This window comes from Somniosus microcephalus, chromosome 28, assembly GCF_052327205.1.
Source record: "Somniosus microcephalus isolate GS21.2 chromosome 28, FLI_Smic_1.0, whole genome shotgun sequence".
Taxonomy (NCBI): domain Eukaryota; kingdom Metazoa; phylum Chordata; class Chondrichthyes; order Squaliformes; family Somniosidae; genus Somniosus; species Somniosus microcephalus.
In genome coordinates, this window is record NC_141014.1 from 22,093,062 (window position 1) to 22,111,215 (window position 18,154).

An 18,154-nucleotide genomic window follows, 5' to 3' on the forward strand; every position below is an offset into this window, starting at 1 on the left:
CTGGCTTGTGATGCTGCCTTTTGATTGCTTTAGGTGGCGTCCCATGTGCGGGCTGACAGGGCGGGCAGCGGGAGGGGATGGTAAAAGGGCTGCGGACATTTTAAAATAAGATGGATTGGTCTGCACTAATTTAACCGGGCCTCGGAATAAAGGCCGTGGGATGGCAGTGAGCGAACACTCAACCTGTTTGAAGGAAATGTCCTCCTCCTCCGCTATTTAAGCAGAAACTTGCGTTCATTTCTATTTTCTGTTAAATGGGTTTGAATAGTGGAGGAGGCTGTTTGATGGGGGCACATTTCAAGGTCTGCATTGGGATAAATACCTTTAAAGAGTCAGTTTTCCTCAATGGGAGGCCCTCTTACCTCCGAGTTAGAAAGTCATGGGTCCAAGCCTCACTTGTCGCTGCCTTCGCCTGGCTTTACCGGGCAGCACGGTGGCATAGTGGTTAGCACTGTTGCCTCACAGCGCCAGGGACCCGGGTTCAAATCCGGCCTCGGGTGACTGTGTGGAGTTTGCACATTCTCCCCGTGTTTGCATGGGTTTTCTCCGGGTGCTCCGGTTTCCTCCCACAGTCCAAAGATGTGCGGGTTAGGTTGATTGGCCATGATAAAAATTGACCCTTAGTGTTAGGGGGGATTAAATACGTGGGGTTACGGGGATAGGGCTTGGGTGGGATGGCTATCGGTGTAGGGACCGGGTGCTAGGGTTTGGATGATCAGCCATGATCTCGTTGAATGACGGAGCAGGCTCGAAGGGCTGAATGGCCTACTCCTGCTCCTATCTTCTATGTTAATGGGCCGTAATAACCTCACAATGGGGTCCTTGGGTTTACCGGCCCATCGGCATGGCTCCATTTTGAAAGGGATCCACTGCCGGGTGTCCAAAGCGTGTCGGGCGATAGGCCCCTTTTAATATGGAAATCGGGATCCTATCACGGAAATAGGACCCCAATCGCCATTTTAAGTCATGAGCCACAGGAGATAGAACCGAAGAGTGATCCTCTGGGGCTCACGGAGATAATCTGTCTCGCTGCTGCCACAGGACCCCCACCGTCCATGATCGGGACCTCCCCCGGTCCCAAACTTACTTTGCAGGAAGCGGTACTGGCCCGATCTTGAGGCCTCAATCTGGTGAGCTGCACTGGGACACTTGTTTGGCTCCCTGCGGCTCGCCCGCCAAATTTAAGTGAGGCCGGGGGCCTCAAAATCGCGAGGGCCGATCGTAACGGGCGGCTGATCCGCGCCGGTCGGGTAACCAAAAGTCAAAACCAACGCAGAGGACTTGAGCACGTAAGCTAGGCTGACACTTCAGTGCAGTGCTGAGGGAGTGCCGCACTGCCGGAGCTGCTGCCTTTTGGATGTGTTGTTAAACCGAGGTCCCTTCTTGCTGTTCGGGTGGGTGTAAAAGATCCCATGGCACTATTTTGAAAAAGAGCAAGGGGAGTTCTCCCTGGTGTCCTGGCCAATATGTATCCCTCAACCAAAACTTAAAAACAGATTAACTATTGATTTATCCCATTGTGGTTTGTGGGACCTTGCTATGTGCAAATTGGTTGCCACCTTTCCCTTCAGTGCAGCAGTGACAATACTTCCTGAAGTATTTCATTGTCTATGAAGTGCTTTGGGTCTTCCTGAAGAAGTGCAAGGCTCTGTATTAATGCAAGTCCTTTTCTTAACTCTGACAGCAGTTATACTGCAAGTAGAGAAAAAAAGAGACAACTGCAAATGCTGGAAATAAGAACATAAGAAATAGGAGCAGGAGTCGGCCATACGGCCCTTTGAGCCTGCTCCACCATTCAATAAGATCATGGCTGATCTTCGACCTCAGCTCCACTTTCCCGCCCGATCGCCATATTCCTTGATTCCCCTCGAGTCCAAAAACCTATCGATCTCAGCCTTGTCCCAAAACACTCCACAGATAATGAAATACTTCTGGAAGTGTTCTCACTGTTACACTGAAGGGAAATGTGGCAGCCAATTTGTGCACAGCAAGGTCCCACAAAGCACAATGAAATCTGAAATAAATATTTAAAAAAAGGAAATTCTGGAGATACAGACCAGATCTGCTAGTATCCGAAAGAGAAAAGTCAGGTTAGTATTCTGGGAACAGACTCTACAACCTAAAAATTGGTTCGTGTTGATCTGATTCATAAAGGCGCCCCAAGCAGCTCTTTGGCGAAGAGCTTTCAAATTTTGGGCAGCGGTGGCCTCAGGTAGGTTGTTAAAGGGAAGGGAATGTGATTGGGGGGAGGGCGATCGGGAGACTGGATGGGCGTGTTGAGGCAGCGATTAGGAGGGGGGCAACCAGGACATCTGGACGAGTGGTCAAGGTAGGATTGGGAGAGGGTGGGGGATGGCAGTTTGAGGTGGTGAATTGGTGGGGGCGGAGGCAGTGAAATGAATGTTGGGTGGGGGTTCAAAATGGCAAATCAAGCAGAGGGAGCAGTGGCCAGCAGCGGCCCCTGGTTTTAATGAGGGGGTGAGAGGAGTATTCCTGCTACTCCCGGCTTCACATTCAGGTAGGTATTTTTTTACAAACACTCCTTTCTGGCGGTGGCCTCCAGAGTTCCCTTTAAGGACCGTATATATACCTGGTGCTGGCTGTGTTCAGTGCAACCCTATTTTGCAAAGGGATTCTCAAACCGGCGTGAGGCTGCTTAATTGCATATGCCTATTATTTTGGATGCCGATTATTTTGCCTCTACCAATATGGCGGGCAGCGCACTTCTGGCTTATAATGAGTGCGTGCACCCTGCCCGCCATATTGGAGGCTTAAGTGAAAAATGGGCAGAGCGCCATGAAATTTCTAGCCCAACGAGTTCATTGGCTTTTTTTGTCTCTCCAGATGCTGACAGATATTTGCAGCATTTCCTGTCATACTGCAGGTATTGGTTTGAGACTGATACTTGCTTAGAGTGATCTGGAGTCGGCTGATGCGAGCCATACTGCTGACTCTGCACCGCTCTCCGGTCATTGGGTGAGATAAAAATGGAAGCATGTTCTAGTTCCCAGCTGTGGGACATCCTTATCTGGGTGAACTCGAAATTCAAGCCCTTCCTAACAGGAAAAAAATAAACAAAATAAAAATAATTCAGTTTGAGAATGTGACTGGGGGAATGTAAAAAAAACATGGGGCAGGATTTTAACTCAGGAGTCGGGTTCGAGGCGGGACTACAACTTTCGGGGTTGTAGTCCCGCCTCCATCGAGATGTGGCCAATCCACGCGATTTTAACTTGATTGACCTTGTTGAGCCCACCCAGCAGGCTCAGCAGGCCAATTAAGGGCCACCCGGCAACAGGTGATGTCACAGACTGAAATTTCATCTGTCAAGAGGTTTTGACAGATGAAACGTCAGCGTTTCACAGCTGTTTGAAGCTGTCAAACACTGACAGTCTTACTTCTAACCTGAGTCCTTCTCCACAGACTCAGTTAGAAATCTCTCCTGCACAGAAAGCTGCAGGCTGTCACTTTTGACAGTTCGCAGCCATTCTGCTTTCTGTGCCAGTGAGATGAGGGACTCCCGGAACCTAAAGGAAGGAAGGCTGAAAAGGTAAGAAAAGGTAATTTAAACTTCTTTAATCACTTTACACACACCAAACACACTTACCTTTGCACTCATGCACACATCACTCACCTGAACACCGACATCTCGACCCCTGCAAGTCCTTCAACCCGACGGCTCACCTCCTCTAACTTGGCGTGGTTTGGAGCCGTCGGGAATCCCACACTTCAACCTTAAAAATAGGGATTAGGCTAAAAACTGCCTGTTAACAGGCAGTTAATTGGCACTAATCCCTTCCCGCCTCAGGTAGGCGGGCTCCAGTGCGGGGCGGGTACCCGCCTCCTTTGAAACTGGCATGGAGGTGGGTGTGGGTTGGGGTCAGGACCCTTGATTTCGGGATTTTAACCCCCCCCCCCCCACCCCCCCATGCCTCCAGTCCCGACTCCACGGCCCAATGAAAATCCTGTCCATGGTCTCTGTAGACTCGATTTGTTACTGTGCATTGAGTGAAGCAAATGGTCAGCTTAAACTCCCACTGAATGGTGAGAGGCCTCGTGTAAGACAGGCCCAACTACAGCCTGGCTAGTTTCCCATTGTTGACTCTTGTCAGTGCAAAACATCTTTGAGGCAGGTGTGTGAGGTGACATCAGTGCCAGATTTGGGCTGTTTGCTCATCCCGCCAACTCCAACGTCCCTTCTTATCGATTTGATGGAGTCCTGTGTTTTCCTCCTCCTCCACCACCAAAGTGCAGCGGGGAAACTTGGCACCCATCAGCTTTCGCAAGAACAGGCGAGCAATCGTTACGGATTTGGGGGCTCGATTTGTAAAATGTGCGCTTTTAAAGTTATCGGAGTTTAACGGAAGGGGCAGCAAGCTGCTCAGGAGAGATATGCACTGTAAAGAAACCTCTTCTATCCGGATTGTTAAGTGAGGCCTCCCTGCATTGGGCTGTCTGAGTGTGTGCATGTGTTGGGGGTGAGGTTCTATGTTTGCTCGAGCATGAGTTTGTGTGCACGTCCATGTTTGTGCACATGCCTGTGTGTTTTCATATGTGTATAGGCATGTGTGTGTGTACAAGTGGATTCAGGTTTCACTGAGATGCTATTGACGTTGGATTTCTTTAGTTGAAAACTCTTGGCCCATTTTATCTCATCCTTTCACAACAGTAACCTTACCCTCTGTTAAGGTTCTGGCTTTTCTCAACACCTTCTCCTCCTGTAAACACCCTTAGAAACACATTGAAGAACAGTTTTCAATTTTCTTACACCTAGCTACAAGTTGAAATCTCCCCCCAACTCAACAGCAGTGGGCATTTGTAGCCCCCATGGTCTAATAGCCCACCTATATGCACTTGTTTTCAAATCCCTCCATGACCTCACTGCTCCCTATCTCTGTAACCTCCTCCAGCCCCACAACCCTCTGAGATCTCTGCGCTCCTCCAATTCTGGCCTCTTGAGCATCCCCGATTATAATCGCTCCACCATTGGCGGCCGTGCCGTCAGTTGTCTAGGCCCTAAGCTCTGGCATTCCCTCTTAAACCTCTCCGCCTCTCCACCTCTTGCTCCTCCTTTAAGACACTTGTTAAAACCTATCTCTTTGACCAAGCTTTTGGTCGTCTGTCCTAATACCTCCTTATCTGCTTCAGTGTCAAAACATTGGTTGTTAAATTAAGTGTTATCCACCAAAATGGCGTGCAGCCTCTTTAATGAGCACTAGCAGGTAATTTACTTGTCAATCAGCCCCTTAACAATCCTCCAGGCGGCATTTCCTACCACTGGCTTCAACTCCTTTACCAAGATGGTGTCTTGTGCTAAACGCGGGCTAAACCGGCGTTGCAGTTTAAGACCCCATCTTGGTCACTTCTTTACCACTTTAGCGCCTAAAGTATTCAGCCAAAATTGCCCTCCTTCTGTTTAACTTGTTCACATACACCAAAGGAAAGGACCATGAACAAAGAACAGACAGGCTCTGTACCTGCGTCGCGTTGCAGACAGATTGTTTATCATTGCGAGTTTGCTGATGTTAAGTTATTATCTTCTCTTTACCTGCTGCTACAACCCGATAAGATAATATTTCTGTTAAGTGAATAGAAATCGGAAAACCACAGCCATTTCCTATCTGCAGCCAATACACACTGATTCCTGTTGACTTAATAAAGTCACTTCCATCGAAGTGACTATCTGATCAGAGAATATCGCTGGTGAAATAAACAAATTGACCCGAATTTCTGCTTGCACATTGATTGATTCTTGAGTTAGATGTTTTTCCCTCCGGCTTCCGTCCTTTTCTCCTGAAGACACTGGGGCTGATCTTTCTCCACTAGTGCAAGCCATGTCTAAAAGATTCCACTCCCCCCGCACCCCCCACCTCCCCCATGTAGTAATGTGTCAACAGCACTCAAATTTCCTGGGTCAGCTCACTTGCATCATTATTTACAGAGCAGGGCAGAGTGAAAGGGAAGAGGACAATTCAACATTGCTGTTTTTGGGATCTTGCTGTGTGCAAATTGACTGACACGTTTGCCTACATTACAGCAGTGACTAAACTTCCTAAGTAATTCATTGGCTGTAAAGCGCTTTGGGATGTCCTGAGGACAAGCAAGGCTCTATATAAGTGCAAGTTCTTTCTGTGCTAAGGCTAAAGACACAGGGAATCAAGAAGTGCCAGACACAAATTAAGCGAAAGGAAGCACCATATGCATTCAATGGCATTACCATCGCCGAATCCCCCACCATCAACATCCTGGGGGGGGGTCACCATTGACCAGAAACTTAACTGGACCAGCCACATAAATACTGTGGCAACAAGAGCAGGTCAGAGGCTGGGAATTCTGTGGCGAGTGTCTCACCTCCTGACTCGCCAAAGCCTTTCCATCATCTACAAGGCATAAGTAAGGAGTGTGATAGAATACTCTCCACTTTCCTGGATGAGTGCAGCTCCAACAACACTCAAGAAGCTCGACACCATCCAGGACAAAGCAGCCCGCTTAATTGGCAATCCATCCACCACTTTAAACATTCACTCCCTCCACCACCGGCGGACCGTGGCTGCAGTGTGTACCGTCTACAAGATGCACTGCAGCAACTCGTCACGGCTTCTTCGACAGCACCTGCCAAACCCACGACCTCTATCGCCTAGAAGGACAAGGGCAGCAGGCGCATGGGAACACCACCACCTGCAAGTTCCCCTCCAAGTCACACACCAGCCTGACTTAGAAGTATATCGGCTGTTCCACCGTCATCGCTGGTCAAAATCCTGGAACTCCCTCCCTAACAGCACTGTGGGAGTACCTTCACCACATGGACTGCAGTGGTTCAAGAAGGCGGCTCACCACCACCTTCTCAACGGCAATTAGGCATAGGCAATAAATGCTGGCCTTGCCAGTGACACCCACATCCCATGAACGAATAAAAAAAAAGACTGAGGTCACAGCTGACCAGTTCAGTCACTGGCTGTGCCAGCCCTATGCTGTATATGAGCTGTAGGTGCCCTTACGGTAGACGGCACAGTTCTGCATCTGGCTCTCTGCTGCCAGGTTGATGTGACAACGTCTGCATTGGTGGCATGTTGGCAAGATGCAGCCAATTAGATTTTACTGGTTGGTGGTCAACCAAGACAGCATGCATGCGGTGAATGGGATGCTTCTTAAGAACCATTCAGCATAACGGTTAATCAGGCCCTCACAAGTATCTTTGCCATTGGGGCTGCTGTTAATACCTACCTTGAGAGTTGGAGTCTCTGTATCTACTAATCATTTGCCAGAACAATGTATAGTCACCTCTATCTGCATATGAGAGTGTGCAAGAGCTGGCGGAATGACACAGAGCACCTCTCGTGCATCCTGACCTGCCGCCTCTTTAGTTATCCTCCTCTTCTTCCCAGCAACTCAGACCGGGGGAATCCCATTGATGACAGTAATGCTGCTGGGGATGCAGAAAAATTAAAACTACTGGCACAAAAGGATCAAGGGAACCGAAGCAGCAGGAGAAATAAATTATGAAAATGGGCCAGTAATAGACTCAAAACAACAACAAAAAAAATTTGACCCTTTTGCTGTACCTACCTATGCTTGCCAGCACTAGAAACCCGAGATAACCAGTTACAATGGGCGTTCATTTTCCATAGACATGGCCGAAACATGATACAGGAGGTGTCAGAATGATGCCCCCGTATCATTTAAATGTTTTAATGATGCTTCCGCCTGTTTCAAGCAGGAGATTCTGCGGGTCCCCCCCTATTATGTCCGTGTATAATTGAGACACGGACTGCAGGAGTTGGTTATAACAGGTCTTTACTGAATGGAGGCAACCTGGAACTACTATGCAAATGTTACTACACAGGCTTATATACAGGGGTGGTCACTACTGGTACTGCAGTATACAGGGGCTGCAGAATATAGTTCCTTCTGCAAAGTACATACACTACAATTCCTCCCGTTTTAGCTAAACAGTACATAACATTCGATTAACAATGAAATAACATATTTACAATTACAGTTGCTAGACATTAGTTGAAGTTAAGCAATTATAAGTTCAGTCTTTGAGGAGGCTTCCTGATTCTGTCTGGATAACGCCTATTTGGGGTATCAGGTTCTTCTGGCAAAGTTGAGTCGGGATCAATGTCGTTGCTTGGTTCGTCTGCTTCCAATATCACCGATTCTGAGGTAGATGCCATTGGTACTTCGGTTTCATCGCCAGGTGTATCAGATCGTGGTGTGGAGTTGACGTTTCCCAGTGACTCTAGAATCTGGTCAGCATGGCGTCTTACAATGCTCTCTCCAACGTCCACGGTATACATTAGAGGTCCTTGCCATGTACAGATCGTTCCTGGCTGCCATTTCTCTGTGCGGTAGTCCCGGGCCAAAACTGGTTGACCTATCTTAAAACTCCTGGTCGGCCTTTCATTCATATTCTGAAACTGCCTGTTCTCCACATCTCTTCTGATGTTTGGCTTAACCAAATCCAAGCGGCATCGTAGTCTTCGATTGAAGAACATCATGGCTGGAGTTTGGTTGGTAACCGCATGTGTCGCATTCCGGTAGGCAAACAAGAAGTTATCCACCTTGTGCTGTAGGGGTATCTCTTCATTACACATTGCCTTGATAGCCTTCTTGAATGTTTGAACGAACCTCTCGGCCAATCCATTAGTGGCTGGATGATATGGGGCGGATGTGTAATGCTTAACACCATTGTTCTTTAAGAACCTCCGGAACTCTTCAGACACAAACTGTGGTCCATTGTCGGAGCAAATCTGTTCAGGCAGCCCATTCCTGGCGAAAATGGTTTGTAAGACTGTGATAGTTTTTTCTGTGGTGGTTGAGGACATTTTTATTACCTCTGGCCTCTGGCCTACATTTCGTTGTACTGCACCTGTGCACTAACAATGACAATAAAGTTGATTATGATTATGATTATGATTATGATTAAAAACATCGAGTCCATAAATGGACCAGCAAAATCAACGTGCACCCTTTGCCATGGAGATGAGGGCCACTCCCATGGATGTAGAGGGGCTTGTGGTGGGGCGTTTTGGACCTTCTGGCATCCTGTACAGCTCTTGGTCATCTCTTCAATTTCTCTATCGATTCCCGGCCACCACACAAACGCTCTGGCTAAGTTCTTCATTTTTACCCCTCCCAGATGACCCTCATGAAGCTCATTGAGCACTCTATCCTTCAATTTGGGTGGAATTACTACTCTGGATCCACACATCAAGGTTCCTCTGCACACTGACAGCTGTTCTCTTCTCGGCGAGAATGCTGGCAGCAGTGGTTCGCCATGTGCTGGCCATCCCTTCACCGTTAAATCATAGACCCAGGAGAGTGTCGGGTCATTTCGTGTTTCCTTTTCTATGTTTGCATTCATCACCGGGAGACATTCGACTATGGTCGTGTGGAATATCTCCACTGGATCCACTGCAAGTTCTTCTTCCACCGTCGGCAACGGTAGGCGTGACAATCCATCAGCATTCCCTTGCTGTCTAGTTCCTTTGTACTCGATGTCATATTGGTGTGCCCCTAGGAAAAGGGACCACCTCTGTAGCCGTTGTGCTGTCATTATCGGTATGCCCTTCTGAGGGTTGAAAATGGAGACAAGAGGTTGATGATCAGTAAGTAGAGTAAATTTCTGACCGTGCAGGTAGTGATTGAACTTTTTCACCCCCCACACCAGGCTGAGGGCCTCTCTGTCAATCTGGGCGTAGTTACGCTCGGCTGAAGTTAACGAGCGTGACGCAAAAGCTATCGGCCTCTCTGAACCATCAAGAAATTTACGTGACAGTACCACCCCAATGCCGTAGGGAGACGCATCACACGCCAGTCTTATCGGTAGTGATGGGTTGTAGTGAGCCAATACTTCTCTTGAAGTGATTAGGTCCTTACTCTTCTGAAAGGCCCGTTTACATTCATCACTCCATTTCCATGCTACTCCCGTTTGTAGTAGGGCGTTCAGTGTTGCAGAATTGTGGACAAATTCGGCAAAAACTTATGGTAGTAATTCACCAATCCGAGGAATGACCTCAGTTGCGACACATTTTCAGGCGCTGGAGCCTTAACTACCACTTCAATTTTGTCAGGGGACTTATGTAACCCCTCTTCATCAATCACGTGGCCACAATACGATATCTGTTTCTTAAAAAACTCGCACTTGGGGCGATTGGCCCGTAGCCCATGTCCACGTAGTCTAGTGAGCACCTGCTCTAGGTTGGCAAGGTGTTCACTGTCATCTTCACCTGTCACTAGGATGTCGTCCAAGTAACACTGAGTCCCCGGAATTCCTTGCAGGACTTGTTCCATCGCTCTTTGCCATATCACCGGAACTGATGCTACTCCGAATACCAGTCGATTATACTGGTAAAGACCTTTGTGAGTGTTTATCGTGAGATACTTCCTAGAGGATTCTTCAACCTCCATCTGCAAATATGCTTGTGCTAGGTCAATTTTTGTAAAACGCTTCCCTCCAGATAGTGAGGCGAAAATATCTTCTATCCTCGGGAGAGGATACTGTACTGTGTGAAGGACTGGGTTCACCATCACCTTGAAGTCCCCACAGATGCGAACCTTCCTTGGCTCCTCAGACTAATTGTTTAACGTTCTTTTCATGACAGGAACGATGGGTGTCACCCACTCGCTCCAGTCTACCTTAGATAACACGCCTGCATTCTCCAGATTCTCCAGCTCTGCCTCGACGGCTGGGCGAATTGCATATGGTACCGGTCTTGCTTTGAAAAACTTGGGAATCACATTCTCTTCTATTTTTATCAAGGCGGCTATCCCTTTAAGAGTTCCCAGTTCTTGTTGAAATGCCTCTTTGGCGTTAGCTAAGATTGTTGACAATCGTCCAGAAGTGGCGTTGTCATCCTTTTTACCAGCCACCGTCAGTGCCTGAATGGAGTGCCAGTCTAAACTTATCTTTCTGATCCATTCACGTCCCAATAACGGTGGTCCACCATCTTGCAGTATGTACAGATACAATTTCTGTATTTCCTTACCGTTGTATTCGACAGGCACCCTTATTTTTCCTCTGGGGTATACTTTTTGCCCCGTATACGTCTTCAAGACAATGGATGTCTCTTTCAAGGGTATGTGTGAGAATAGCCGCTCGTAGTCTCGTCGATTCATGACGGTTAGAGCTGATCCTGTATCCAATTCCATTTTGACTTGGGACCCTGCTATCGTGAGGGTGACCCAAATGGTTCGGAGATCCTCTTTTGCGATTACGTTGTGAAGTTTGAGACAGCTTACTCTCTTGTTCCCGGATTCACTATCGCTCATCTGGTCTTCGGAACTACTGTCCGTCATCTTTTGTACTTTCCTGTACGGTTCCTTACTAGCCTTTTTGTTGTCGTTGGTCTTCTTCCCAGACCTGCAAACTCGTGCAATGTGTCCCATGTTTCCGCATTGCCTGCATATTTTGTCCTTGGACCAGCAGTCCTTCTGGTCATGGGTTGTTCTGCCGCAGCGATAACATTTTTCAAATCCCCGTGTCATTTCGTGGGTGCCGTATTCCTGTGGCTTTTGCTGTATTTCCGCAGCTCCTCTTGCTGCTGCTTCGTACGATACTGCCACGCTGAAAGCCTTATCTAGCGTCAGCTCTTTCTCTGAGAGTAACCTCTTCTGGGTTCCTTCACTCAGGAGTCCACAGACAAATTTGTCCCGTAAGGTATCTGCCAGTCCTGCTCCGAACTGGCAGTGCTTTGATAGCTTGCGTAGTTCCGTAAGGTAATCAGCATTGCTCTCATCTTTATGCTGATTTCTCCTGTGGAATTTAAATCTTTCTGCTATCAGCAGCGGTGTAGGATTTAGGTGTTCCTGTAGGATAGCAACAATTTTGTTAAAACTCTTCGCCTTCGGTTTGGCTGGAGTAATCAGGTCCCGCAATAGGCCGTACGTTCTTGCGCCCATTAAGTTTAGCAGTACCGATGCCTTTTTCTCATCGGCTACTTCGTTTGCCTCGCAATATACCTCGACTCTTTCCACATACGTGGTCCAGTCTTCTATTGCATTATCGAAGGCAGTGATATTGCCAGTCTTCGGCATCTTGGAAATCTAAGATGGCGCCTCCCGCGCTTTGCCTTCTTCCCCGATTTAACAAAGTGGCACCTCCCGCGCTTTGCCTTCTTCCCCGCTGGATTAACATGGTGCCTCCCGCGCTTTCTGTCTTCTCCGCTGTTGCTAGCGCTGTTGCTGGTGTTTTATGCCTTGATGGCGACGCCCTATGGTCTTCGCGCATTTCTCCCCGTGCTGCTGCTAACGCCGCTCTCCGCGGTTCCCATGGCAAACTGCAGCTCCTCGCGGCTTTCTGCGCGTTTAATTTTTATTATTTCCCCGTCGTCGGAACAACCCTGCGGGTCACTTGCCTCCCTCTTCTCGGGTCTGTACGCTGCCCAGCTTCGTAGCACCGGCCGCGCCCTGAGTGCTCCACCCTCTCTCTCTCTCCTCTTCCTGACAACGCTGCTCGGCCCCGTTGCAAAGCCACCCGCTCGAGCTCTAGACCGCCGCAGCCCAGGAAGGATCAGTGTACTACCTGCCACCAGCCCGATTAGCTGAAGCACCATCGACAGGATAACCAAGCCCCGCTCTCGACAGCCTCTCCTGCAAATCTTCAACTCCGCTGACTCAGAGGCGGATGCCCACGGTCGACACCCGTTTCTTCTGTTTCTTTCTTCCTTCTGGCCTCGACTTCTGATAACTTCGCTTCAGGGATGGATCCCCATGAGGTGGTGCAGACTGTAGGTAAGTTGGCATCTGCTCGTTGCCAGTATTATGTCCGTGTATAATTGAGACACGGACTGCAGGAGTTGGTTATAACAGGTCTTTACTGAATGGAGGCAACCTGGAACTACTATGCAAATGTTACTACACAGGCTTATATACAGGGGTGGTCACTACTGGTACTGCAGTATACAGGGGCTGCAGAATATAGTTCCTTCTGCAAAGTACATACACTACACCTCCCCCCACCCCCGCCTAATAGAAATGTGACAGAGGCCCAGTGACATGAATCTCCGCCCCTTTTTATTTATCCTAATGCCCTGAAAACTGGGGCATACGGGGCTTTAGAATGAACCTCGAATGAATGATGCAGTTGTGTATGGAACCATTGCTATAAGGTTCAGTGGACATTGGCAAAGTGCCCATCCTTCATGAATGAACGTAGACAAGGTCGGCGCTTTTTTTGATTGGGGGGGGCCTCATAGCCAAACCTGCTCCTGTCCTGTCTCAATCACCTACAAGCAACAGCGATGGTCACGGGACAGCGATCAGGAGCTGGCAGGGTTAGATGCAGCAGAGTGGGAGGAGGCTCGTGTGGAGCATAAACACCGGCATAAACCAGGCCGAATGGCCTGTGTCTGTGCTGTAAATTCTGTGTGATTCAATGCAATAGTATCTTTTTGTTTTGGAGGTGGGGAAAGGGATGGTATGCTTTCTTTAAAAATAAACCTTAGATTTCTGTAAACTTTCATTTCCTTCCCTTAACTCAGTGGCACTGGGCGATCTGAGACCAGGTAACTCGACACAGACCCGGGATCGGACTGCATTAACAGCTAATTAGATGCTGCAATCATTCAACCGTTGCACTTGCTCCCTTTTAGCCACGCAACTTCTGGGTCCGAATATTGCCTTGAGGTCAGATGGTTTGATCTTTAACACCTAGGAACAATGTGCTGTCAAAAAATACTTCTCACCACCACTCGGCAGCCACAATGCTAGAGGGAAAGGTTCTGAGCTGAGAGACTTGCGCATCCCACTCTTCACCATTGTCTTAAAAATAGCCAGGTTGTACATCACACGACCACATTGTCTGTAAGAGCCTGAACACAGACAGGCATTGACAGCAGGTCTAGATCATGCATTGCAACACTGTTAATCGTACTAATTACAGCAGTGACTACACATCAAAAAGTACTTCATTGGCTGTAAAGCGCTTTGGGACATCCGGTGGTCGTGAAAGGCGCTCTAGAAATGCAAGTCTTTCTTTAATTATAGACTACTATTCCCTATAATATAATATACACAGGATCTGCTATTCTCTATAATACGTCCCTGAAATCCCCCGTGGTTAGTACAAGTTGGTTGGCAAATACAGTATAAATGTTCAAATAACACAATAAAAAAGAATATAAAAGCAATAAAATCATGTTATTTACCTTAATCCTAAATTAAAAACCGCGTATACGCAAAATTTACTGCCGCAGTTGGCAATAGTTGTCGCAGAGAGGAAATCGTGTATACTTGAAATCTGCGTATGGCAAAACCGCGGTTCTTTTTTTAATTCATTGATGGGATGTGGGCGTCGCTGGCTAGGCCTGCATTTAGTGCCCATCCCTAATTGCCCTTGAGAAGATGGTGGTGAGCCGCCTTCTTGAACCGCTGCAGTCCATATGGTGTAGGTACACCCACAATGCTGTTAGGAAGGGAGTTCCAGGATTTTGGCCCAGCGACAGTGAAGGAACGGCGATACAGGTCCAAGTCAGGATGGTGTGTGGCTTGGAGGGGAACTTGTAGGTGGTGATGTTCCCATGTGTCTGCTGCCCTTGTCCTTCTAAGTGGTAGAGGTCGCGGGTTTGGAAGGTGCTGTTGAAGGAGCTTTGGCGAGTTGCTGCAGTGCATCTTGTAGATGGTACACACTGCAGCCACAGTGCGCCGGTGGTGGAGGGAGTGAATGTTGAAGGTGGTGGATGGGGTGCCAATCAAGCGGGCTGCTTTATCCTGAATGGTGTCGAGCTTCTTGAGTGTTGTTGGAGCTGCACTCATCCAGGCAAGTGGAGAGTATTCCATCACACTCCTGACTGCCTTGTAGATGGTGGAAAGGCTTTGGGGAGTCAGGAGGTGAGACACTCGCCGCAGAATTCCCAGCCTCTGGCCTGCTCTTGTAGCCACAGTATTTATATGGCTGGTCCAGTTCAGTTTCTGATCAATGGTAACCCCCAGGATGTTGATAGTGAGGGATTCAGCGATGGTAATGCCATTGAATGTCAAGGGGAGATGGTTAGAGTCTCGCTTGTTGGAGATGGTCATTGCCTGGCACTGTGTGGTGCGAATGTTACTTGCCACTTGTCAGCCCAAGTCTGAATGTTGTCCAGGTCTTGCTGCATATGGACACGGACTGCGTCAGTATCTGACGAGTCTCGAATGGTGCTGAACAGTGTGCAATCATCAGCGAACATCCCCACTTCTGAACTTATGATGGGGCGGGATTCCTGTAAACAGGGTCTGCTCCTCCCTATAATATACACAGGGGCTGCTAACCGCTATAATATATGCAGGGGCTTCTAATCTCTATAATATACACAGGGGCTGCTATTTCCCACTGAGCTGTTTTCGATTGCCCATTCTTACTGAATGTAGGAACGTGAATGGGGCAAATGACTTGGCTTTGGGGGGGGGGTGCATCAAGCAACATACTCCGCGATTCACCGACCACATACCGCGACAGAGAGACTCGTCCCAGCAGATCACCCACTATACCCTGCGAGAAAGAGACTCGTCCCAGCCGCCTGTGCTGGAACTGTAGCTCAGTCCCAGAGGTAAAAGGTCATGTGCCATGATTTAGTCTATTTACTGGAGGGGGGATTTCTCACATACAGTGTTATTTTTGGGGAAACATTGCGTTGACTATCAATGGGTGCCCATGTTGTGGTTTTTCCTGCTCTGTCATGAAGCTGCCTGGCCTGGGATTAAGGAATGGAAATATATGGCGTAGATGGTCACAGAATTATTTTATTTCCTTTTCGGGGAGAAGCCCCCTTGGGCTCCAGTTCTTTGCCCGCCTGAAGGAGCTGCCTCATGTTGGGTTCTGGCTCCACAGGGGATGGTAGCTCTCCAGTAACTCCCACAAGTTGTCATTCATCACATGTGAGCAAAATCCGGGGAATATACTGGCGGTGGAGGAGGGGGCGGCACATTGGCTGAGCCTGATCCTGTTGCTCAGCCCTTCATAATGACTTTCCCTCCAACACAAGGTCAGAAATGTGGATCTTCGCTGATGACTGCACAGTGTTCAGTGCCATTCACAACTCCTCAGATAATGAAGCAGTCCACGTATGCAGGCAACAAGACCTGGGCGACGTTCAGGCTTGGGCTGATAAGTGGCAGGTAACATTCGCACCACAGAAGTGCCAGGCAATGACTATCTCCAACAAGCGAGAGTCTAACCACTGCCCCTTGATATTCAACGGCATTACCATCACCGAATCCCCCACCATCAATATCCTGGGGGGTCACCATTGACCAGAAACTTAACTGGACCAGCCACATAAATACTGTGGCAACAAGAGCTGGTCAGAGGCTGGGTATTCTGCGGCGAGTGTCTCACCTCCTGACTCTCCAAAGCCTTTCCATCATCTACAAGGCGCAAGTAAGGAGTGTGATGGAATACTTTCCACTTGCCTGGATGAGTACAGCTCCAACAACACTCAAGAAGCTTGACGCCTTCCACGACAAAGCAGCCCGCTTGATTGGCACCCCATCCACCACCTTAAACATTCACTCCCTCCACCACCGATGCACCGTGGTTGCAGTGTGTACCATCTACAAGATGCACTGCAGCAACTCGCCAAGGCTTCTTCGGCAGCACCTCCCAAACCCACGACCTCTTCCACCATTAAGGACAAGGGCAGCAGGCGCATGGGAACACCACCACCGCCAAGTTCCCCTCCAAGTCACACACCATCCTGACTTAAAACATAGAAACATAGAAGATAGGAGCAGGAGTAGGCCATTTGGCCCCTCGAGCCTGCTCCGCCATTCAATGCGATCATGGCTGATCATCCAAATTCAGTACCCGGTCCCATCTTTCTCCCCATACCCCTTGATCTCTTTAGCCTTAAGAAATATATCCAACTCCTTCTTGAATATATTTAATGTATTGGCCTCTACTGCCTTCTCTGGTAGAGAATTCCACAGGTTCACCACTCTCTGGGTGAAGAAATTCCTCCTCAGTTCTGCCCTAAATGGCTTACCCCTTATCTTTAGACTGTGACCCCTGGTTCTGGACTCACCGACCATCGGGAACATCCTTCCTGCACCTAGTCTGTCCAGTCCTGTTAGAATTTTATAAGTTTCAATGAGATCCCCTCTCATTCTTCTAAACTCCAGCGAGTACAAGCCCAATCGACCCAATCTCTCCTTATACGTCATTCCTTCCATCCCAGGTATCAGCCTGGTGAATCTTCGCTGAACTCCTTCCATGGCAAGAACATCCTTCCTCAGATAAGGTGACCAAAACTGCACAAAGTACTCAAGATGTGGTCTCACGAAGGCCCTGTACAACTGCAGCAAGACATCCTTGCTCCTGTACTCAAACCCTCTCGCTACGAAGGCCAACATGCCATTTGCCTTCTTAACCGCCTGCTGCACCTGCATGCTTACCTTCAGCGACTGGTGCACAAGGACACCCAGGTCTCGTTGCACTTCCTTCTCCCAATCTATTGCCATTCAGATAATAATCTGCCTTCCTGTTTTTGCCACCAAAGTGGATAACCTCGCATTTATCCACGTTATATTGCATCTGCCATGCTTTTGCCCAATCACCCAACCTCTCCAAATCATCCTGGAGTTTCTCGGCATCCTCCTCACAGCACACACGCCCACCCAGCTTTGTGTCGTCTGCAAATTTGGAGATATTACATCTAGTTCCCTTGTCTAGATCATTAATATATATTGTGAATAGCTGGGGCCCAAGGACCGATCCCTGCGGTACCCCACTAGTCACTGCTTGCCACTCGGAAAAAGACCCGTTTATTCCAACTCTTTGCTTTCTGTCTGCCAACCAGTTCTCTATCCAAGTCAATACTTTGCCCCCAATCCCATGTGCCTTAACTTTACACGCGAATTTCTTATGCGGGACCTTATCAAAAGCCTTCTGAAAGTCCAAATACACCACATCCACTGGTTCTCCCTTATCTATTTTACCAGTTACATCCTCAAAAAATTCCAGTAGATTAGTCAAGCACAATTTACCTTTTGTAAATCCATGTTGAATTTGTCCGATCCTGTCACTGTTTTCCAAGTGCTCTGCTATTACATCTTTTATAATGGACTCTAGCATTTTCCCCACTACCGATGTCAGGCTGTAATTCCCCGTTTTCTCTCTACCACCTTTTTTGAATAGTGGGGTAACATTAGCTACCCTTCAATCCATGGGTACTGT